This window comes from Mesoplodon mirus (genome assembly GCF_964341445.2).
Source record: "Mesoplodon mirus genome assembly, chromosome: 10".
NCBI lineage: Eukaryota > Metazoa > Chordata > Mammalia > Artiodactyla > Ziphiidae > Mesoplodon > Mesoplodon mirus.
The window spans coordinates 26,572,109-26,579,992 of NC_138986.1; positions in this window are offsets into that span (position 1 = coordinate 26,572,109).

Consider the following 7,884-nt stretch of genomic DNA (forward strand, 5'->3'; position numbering starts at 1 on the left):
ACCAGCTGGGAATGAATGAACAAACAAAAGCAGATGTATAATTATTGAACTGTTTTCAAAAATACCCACCTCGTCTCATCTTTACAACACCCCGTGAGGAGGAATTGCTGTCCGCATTTAAGGTGAGGAATCCATCAGATTAAGAGACTTACCCAGTAAGTGGCGGAATGGGGCTTCTGCTTCCAGTGCTTTCTCCAGTAAATCTCAGCTGCGGGCTGGTGGTTATTCACATGTTTAGTGGTAGAGAGATCTTAGAGTAGAGATGTTACCTGGGATGTTTAACCTGTGTTCAGACACTCTTAAAGTAGAAATATTTTCAAAATAGTTAAAAACTAAAGGGGAGGAATTAAGCAGATAGAGGAAGGTAAATTATCTATGATAAATTTCTAAGTTATCTATGCCAACGGGAGATGGAAAAAGGATTGCTGGCTTGCACTGAGATCCCCATTAAAGATTAATGTTTAGGTTTGAGGGGATACTTTGAGATTCTCTAGAAAGTTCTGTAACCTGGGAGCTGAGGAGTAAACAACTGACATTTATTGAGTCCTGACTATGTGCCAGGCACTACGCTAAGAGCTTCATGCGTGCTACCTCATTGTTAAAATTCCAGAGTACCTATATTTGATAAATGAAGAAACTAAGGCTTGGAGAGGAAGAGTAACTTCCACTTGCCACATAGTGCAAAGCATTTCTTCAAAATGAGGAGAGTGATGAGGGATTGCCCGACTAGCTGCTCCAGGAAGGAGAGGGAATCTAGAGCACCACTGAGTGGAGGATGGACTTGGCCCTTCTCTCCTGCTGGTAGGGGCTCAAGAACAGCCTGTCGCACACAAGGGGTAGGGCAAAGCCTGTGGGCCTGAGCAACAGGCGTCACTGATTCTAACCCACCCTAGGTTAGAGATGATGGCTGGAGAAGGGGCGTACTAAATATAAACTCTCAGTGATGGATCAATTTCAAATGATGATGTGGTCTAAGAAATCTCTTCTTTCAGCCGACATTTATTCAGCACCTACTTGCTCCCTAGTCCCGAATATGTGTAGGGTAGTGGTTCATTAAGGGCAGGGGCTCTGGAGTCAGAGCACTTGAGTTAGAACCCCAACTTTGCTTCTCACCAAGTGATTCCTTCTCTTTGTCCCAGTTTACTATGAAGCAGGGGTAATAACAGTACTTAGCTCATAGTAAGTATGGTTAGGAGATCATCTCATGGAGCCTTTAGTGCAGAACTTGGCCCATGGCAAGCACTTCCTAAAAATGAGCTACCCTAGGGGTGGGAAGGAATCACCAATTAAATCATCACATTCTTAGTTAGAAACAAACTGACAGATGTAATGAAGAGGAAGCACAGGGTGCAGCCGGAGCACAACAAGGGGACCAGGTTTTGAGACCGGGGATCGGGTCAGCCTCTTGAGGAGGTGGCATTGAAGCCTCAGAAGGGTGGTGGGTGCAGGGAGAGTGAATTGAGAAGAAACTTCCAAAACTAAGGGACAACACGTGTGGGATCCTGAGCTGCAAACGTTATGTTTTTCCTCTTTAAATGTACACATTATTCTTAATTCAGTTCCTTTCTCTCCCATTTCAAACTGTCCTTTTGTTCTTACAGGTCAGCAGTGCTGTCAGGCAGAGTCAAGTGTGGCCACTTACAGGCAAAAGATAAATGGCTTCTGTTGGACACTGATTCGGACGAGGAACAACCGAAATGTTCCCATCCCAACCGCCTTCATATTGACATTTTATTATTACACATGTTCTCTGCTCAAAACCTTCCAGTGGCTTCCCCCTCCCTCAGAATGCATCCAAAGACCTTGCCGTGGCGTCCAGGGCCTTTGGCTCAGGCCCCTGTGTGCTCCTGGCCTCACGGCCAATGCCCTCCCCCGACCAGCCACAGGGCCTCCTGCTCTTTCATCTGAGCTTTCTTCTCCCCTCTCTTAGGTTATGCAGGGCTCCCTGCCTCACCCAACTCAGGCCTCTGCTCACGTGTCACCCGCTCAGGGAGGCCTCCCCTCCCCCCATCTGCAGCAGCATCTTCCTGGCGTGCGCTCCCCTGCACCCTGCTTTGTCTCCCCAGCGCTGGCCGCGGCCTAAGTAGTCATGTGTCTGTTCCTTGTCTGCCTCGTACACGCAGATGCTAGGTTGTCAGCTCCACGAGAGGAAGAACTTGTCTGATCCACTGTAATATTTCCAGAATTTAGGATGGTGCCCGTCACACAGAAAGCGCTCAAAAAACATTGGTTGTCTAAGTGAATTGTCTACACAATCACTTCTATTTGGCTTATCATTATGTCCATGTCGGTTTTACTCCTCTTGCAGCAGTTAAAATTGTGTGTGTGTGTGTATGGAGAGCGAAAGAGAGAAAGAGAGTCTGTTTCTGTGATTCCAGAAAATTTGAGAACTTCCGCAGAATCACAGAAGTTCTTGCGAGCCAGAACTGAGTCAATAAAATATGGCATAAATGTGTGGAATTATAGTCAGATGCTAAGAAAAGCTAGACAATTTGCAAAACTAACAAACAAAAAAACAGCTCTTTTTTTTTAATGGATTTGTGCCTGCTATTATTTTTTTGTTTAGATACCAATCGTACGCAAATGGGCATAAATCTTTTTTTTTTAATTCATTAATTGATTTATTTATTTAATTTTTGGCTGCGTTGGGTCTTGGTTGCTGTGTGCAGGCTTTCTCTAGTTGCGGCGAGCGGGGGCCACTCTTTGTTGCTGTGCGCGGGCTTCTCATTGCGGTGGCTTCTCTTGTTGCTGAGCAACGGCTCTAGGCGTGCGGGCTTCAGTAGTTGTGGCACGCAGGCTCAGTAGTTGTGGCTCCCGGGCTCTAGAGCACAGGCTCAGTAGTTGTGGCCCACAGGTTTAGCTGCTCGACCAGGGATTGAACCCGTATCCCCTGCATTGGCAGGAGGATTCTTAACCACTGCACCACCAGGGAAGTCCAAAATCAGCTCTTCGGTTTTTTAAGAGTACCAATCTTCACGTTCCATAACAGGGTGCCAAACTCAGTGAACTGATTTTACCTCAACCATTCCACCTGTGTTATGCCATCTATAGAACTGTTCCTTTCCGTCATTTCCAGTGTTGTCATGCAGGGCTGCGTGGAACCAGATATGACTCACTCTCCAGATCTGTAGGGATCCCCTGTTCCACATAGCAGGATTCCCACTTGACTCCTGCTGAATGTTTGGGAAACATTACGACAGCTGTCCCCACACACCCAGCCTGCAGGTAGGACTGATGTTTCTCAAGTCTCTGTTATAAGCAGATGTTTGGCAAATTTCTCTTACTGATCCCCTAGAGACCTGGTGAGGCAAGTATTATACATTTTTCCCAAGTGAGGAAACTGGGGCACAGGAAAGCTAAAAGTTGTTAGGTCAACTAGAAATCACAGAGGTATGCCTTGGGAATATAATGGGAACTCAGAATGTAAATGAAACTTTGAGGGCAGCAGGGCTGAGGCCTTGTGCAGCTAGGGCATGGGGGCAGGTGCAGCTCAGAGGCTAAGTCAGCCAAGTGCTGGGATATGGGAGACAGGAGCCCAGTGTGACCTTGAGCAGGTACCTCTGCGGGAGTCTGTCGGGCTGAGGGAAGGACACATCCCTTCCCCCAGGGATGGGGGGAAGGCAGGCGGCCTCTGCAGTACGAAGGTGGAGTCCCTATTTTGGGGAATACAGGATGTTTAAAAGAGTCCAGAGACCCCAGAAATCAAAACTTAGTCAGTGTTCTGGGTTTGTCTGGGCATTTGGGGGAGGGGGATAAGAAACGGCATCCTATAGGACTTTGAGCACCAGGATGGGGATCCCGCTGCAAACGAATGAATCTCAGAGAAATGTATTTTGAGAGACTCAAACTCGAGTTTCACTTGTCTCCAAAGTCCAGGCTTTATCCACTGTGGTCTGATGTCTCTAGCTTCCTATATAAATAAAACCTTCCACTTGTCTTTGAATATACGTTATTCTTTAACTTTGACAACAGGCACCTACCTCCAGGTACAGCCTTCAGTGAAGCTATAAATACACTGGAATAAGTTACTTACGATGGTTACTCATGATGCTATAGTAAAATAGTACATAAAGGCATTATTTTAAAATGGGAAAGGTACTTTCCTTACTCTGAGGTTCATGAGGATTTAAAAACTTTTGTTCAGAAGCTCAGTGTCCCTCTTGTTGTACTGTCTGGATGTGTTACCTTTGGTCATGAATAATAAGTTAACACTAATCTGTTTCTCTGCCCCTCAACTCCCAGAAAGCAAAGCAATAGGGAAGGGGATTTCCAAACTGCAAATGGTTGCCAAAGTCAGCATATTTTTCTTCCCTGGGAATCATGAAAAAGCAACAATGAGAATTGAACTTAAAAAGCTTCTCCACTTAGAAGGTTTGTTTTTAATTCTCTCTGTAAAAACCCTTCTATCAGAAAAAGTAATCTAAGTTGCAGAATTGTTAAAGAAATAAATAGAGAAAAAAATTACATTTCAGAGCCAGAGGGAGAGCCTGTGGGATACCTTCCAGAGTAAATTCCTAGTGTAAATATTTGTACTGATATAAAATAAAGAATAAAACAAGTGAAACAAACATCTGACAAAAGGAGTTTTTCATTAAAAAAAAGAAAAACAGATTAAATAGAAGAAAGATAGAAGAAAGGAATTTTAAAAGGTAAAAGGAGATAAGAATGAGACATTAAATTTTTAAAAAGCAGAATATATAACTAATCATAAAATCTGATTCCTTGAAAAAATTTTAAAGATAAATAACTAGCTAACCTAACTAAAAATAAGAAAACAAGGGAGAAAATATCACTACTTAATGTAGGAAATTATAATAGAGAAACTACAGAAATGGGAAATTGCATACATCATAAGGGAATAATTTGCTCAACTCTCTGCAAATACATTTAAAAGCATAAATGAAGTGCACACTCTTCTAAAGAAAATATAATTTGTAGACTTTTCTGAAGAGAATAAGGACCACGTAGCCCTACATTACCAAGAAGGGATGAAGAAGATGATGTTGGCCCCCTGTGGATGGGCTCTGCTGGCTTGTTCAGTACTGGATGCCTAACCTGGGGCCTGGCACACAGCACATGCTCAGTAAAGATTTGCTTGAGCGAATAAAGAAAGGAATGAATGGTCAAATCTTTCTTTACGGAATCAACATTACAAGTGAAAACAACGCATGATTTTATAATAAACCTCATATCCTGAGGACAGCGAGATCTGACTGTACCCCTCACTGTGTCACTGCACGCTATGGAGCCTAGTCAGGTTCTCCTAGCCTCTCTGTGTCTCAGTTTCTTCATCTGTAACATCAGGATAATAATACAGACCTCCTGGGCTTGTTGTGATGATTAAGTAAGATAACGTATGAAAATGGGACTTCCCTGGTGGTCCAGTGGGTTAGACTCCTTGCTCCCAAAGCAGGGGTCTGGGTTCAATCCCTGGTCGGGGAACTAGATCCTGCATGCATGCTGCAACTAAGAAGCCCACATGCTGCAACTAAGGATCCCGCATGCCACAACTAAGACCTGGCACCGTCAAAATAAATAAATAAATTCATTCATTAACTTTAAAAAAAGATAATGTACGAAAAGAATCCACCATAGTGCCCCACAATTATTAGATATTATTATCAACACTAAAACATCATTAAAATTTCTGTAAGAAATTTTATAAAGATGACATCTTGTAGATAAGCTTAAAATTTTTTTTCTTTTGTTATGAAAATTTTCAAATATATACAAAAGTACAGAGTATAATGAAACCCCATGCACCCAATACCCAGTTTCAATAATTATCAGCTCATGGCTGGTCATCCCCTTCCCCAAACACTTGGATTATTTTGAAGCACATCCCAGACATTATGTCATGTCATCTATAATACTTCAATATCTATTTCTAAAACAATAATAATAACCAAAATCCCATATCACACTTAAAAATAAATTAATGATGATTCCTTAATTAGATGAATTATTGGTTGGCTGGAAGCCACAGGAGAAAAGAAGAGAATCAAGTCGGTCCAAGGCAGGGCTTTAGGTAAGTTCTCTCCAGATCCAACATGATAGAGGCATCCACTGTCACTGTCAAGGCGGTCTCTTTGTGCTGAGGGTCTGATGGCTGGGGGGTTAGGGGGGCGAGATAGAGGGGAGGGGAGGGAATAAGTTTGAAGCCAGCATTTCATGCCTGAAGAAAAGTAAAGCAAGGGTCTCCCATTATCTGTAATTTTCTTACTTCCCAAAGCAAATCTCATTTCATTTGAAACAATTCTGTACAAATTCTTCCGCTTCCAAGTTGGTGAGATTTTAAAATTTAATTGTATCTTTTCATTACCTTGAGTCACAGTTGGTAGTGTGGCTTTTATGCAGACTCTGAAGTCACACAGAGAGCTCATCTAAGGGTGACAAGACTAGTTTAGTTTCTGAAAAATTTTTTTAAAGATTTTTTGATGTGGACCATTTTTTAAACTATTTATTGGATTTGTTGCAATATTGCTTCTGTTTTATGTTTCGTTTTTTTAGCCCTGAGGCATGCGGGATCCTAGCTCCCTGACCAAGGGTTGAAGCCTCACCCCGTGCATGGGAAGGTGAAGTCCTAACCACTGGTCCACCAGGGAAGTCCCTGGTTTCTGAAATTTAACATAGCACAGAAGCTCACACATCTCTGAGAGAATTCAGTTCTTAGAATATTCGATGCTCTGCTCTTTCCCCCATTTCCCCTTATTTGTTCTACAACATCAGGAACCCCGTGGAAACCCCAATTTCCTTCTCTGCTGCTACTTATTAAACCTTAAATTAAGATTTTTTTTTTTCTTAACTGGAATTTGAAGTAATTTGGTTGCTCCAAAACATAAGCTATTGGCATTAGAGATATTGAACATCGATAATTCAAACCCAGATTTCTATTCCCCATTTAAAACCAGAGTGAATGAAAAGTCTAGAGTTCAGTGGCTAACATGAGCAAGGAAATGAAGGATGATGCTGAGAAGGCTAGGAGACAAGGAGTCCCCAGAAGGTGCAAAGGGCACCTAAGATAGGCTGCTTGTTTCTTCTTTGAAAGCCGAAGCCAACTTAGAAGCAATGGAAGTTTCACCTGGAGGAGATAAGGAGTTTGGAGTCAGAAGTCTGACCCAGCACAACGGCACTGGGAAACACCCTGCATCCTGCTGGGGCAGTATGCCTACTTCCCCCTTTAGAAGTCTGGTTTGGGTAGGTAGGGCAATGTCTATTTTATTTGCTGCTGCATCCTTGCTGCTGAGAACAATGCCTAGCACATGGTAGGGCAGAAAATATATGTTCTTGCATTAATTAATTAATTAATTATTACTTAAATAATTATTGATTAATTAGTACTGCTCAGCAGCCATCACTCTTCCTTACTAAAAGGGCTATTCTACCAAGAACTTGAAAGTTTGACTACCCAAGAGGAAAAAGAAACCAGCATATATTTCTTCTTTTGACCCAAAAAGCCTCTTTAAAAAAATCTTTATGACTTTCCTGTGCTTTAATGTATAATTTTAGTGTCTCTAAAAACATGTGGTAAAAAAATTTTTTTTTTGGTCATAAAACTGATGTCGTGAATCATGGGCAAAAAACAGATGACCTAGTTTGATTAGATAAGAAGATAGGACAAAGATTTAATGTAGTTCAAAATGAACACTGCCCCCGCATTCATCCTTTTAAGGAATTACTTGGTTTGATGGGCTCAAAATCTTTATCAGCTAGGTTGCTGGAAACCGAGGGCAGGAATGGAAAAGGAAGAAGCATGAGCTGAATGGGGCCCATTGACCGGGGCGGCTGTGGAGGGTGGAAGGCAGCCCTCCAGAGAGGCTGAGGTGGGCAGAGGGTATGAGGTCTACACCAGGGAGGCTACGCGAGGAGCTTCCATGAAGGCAA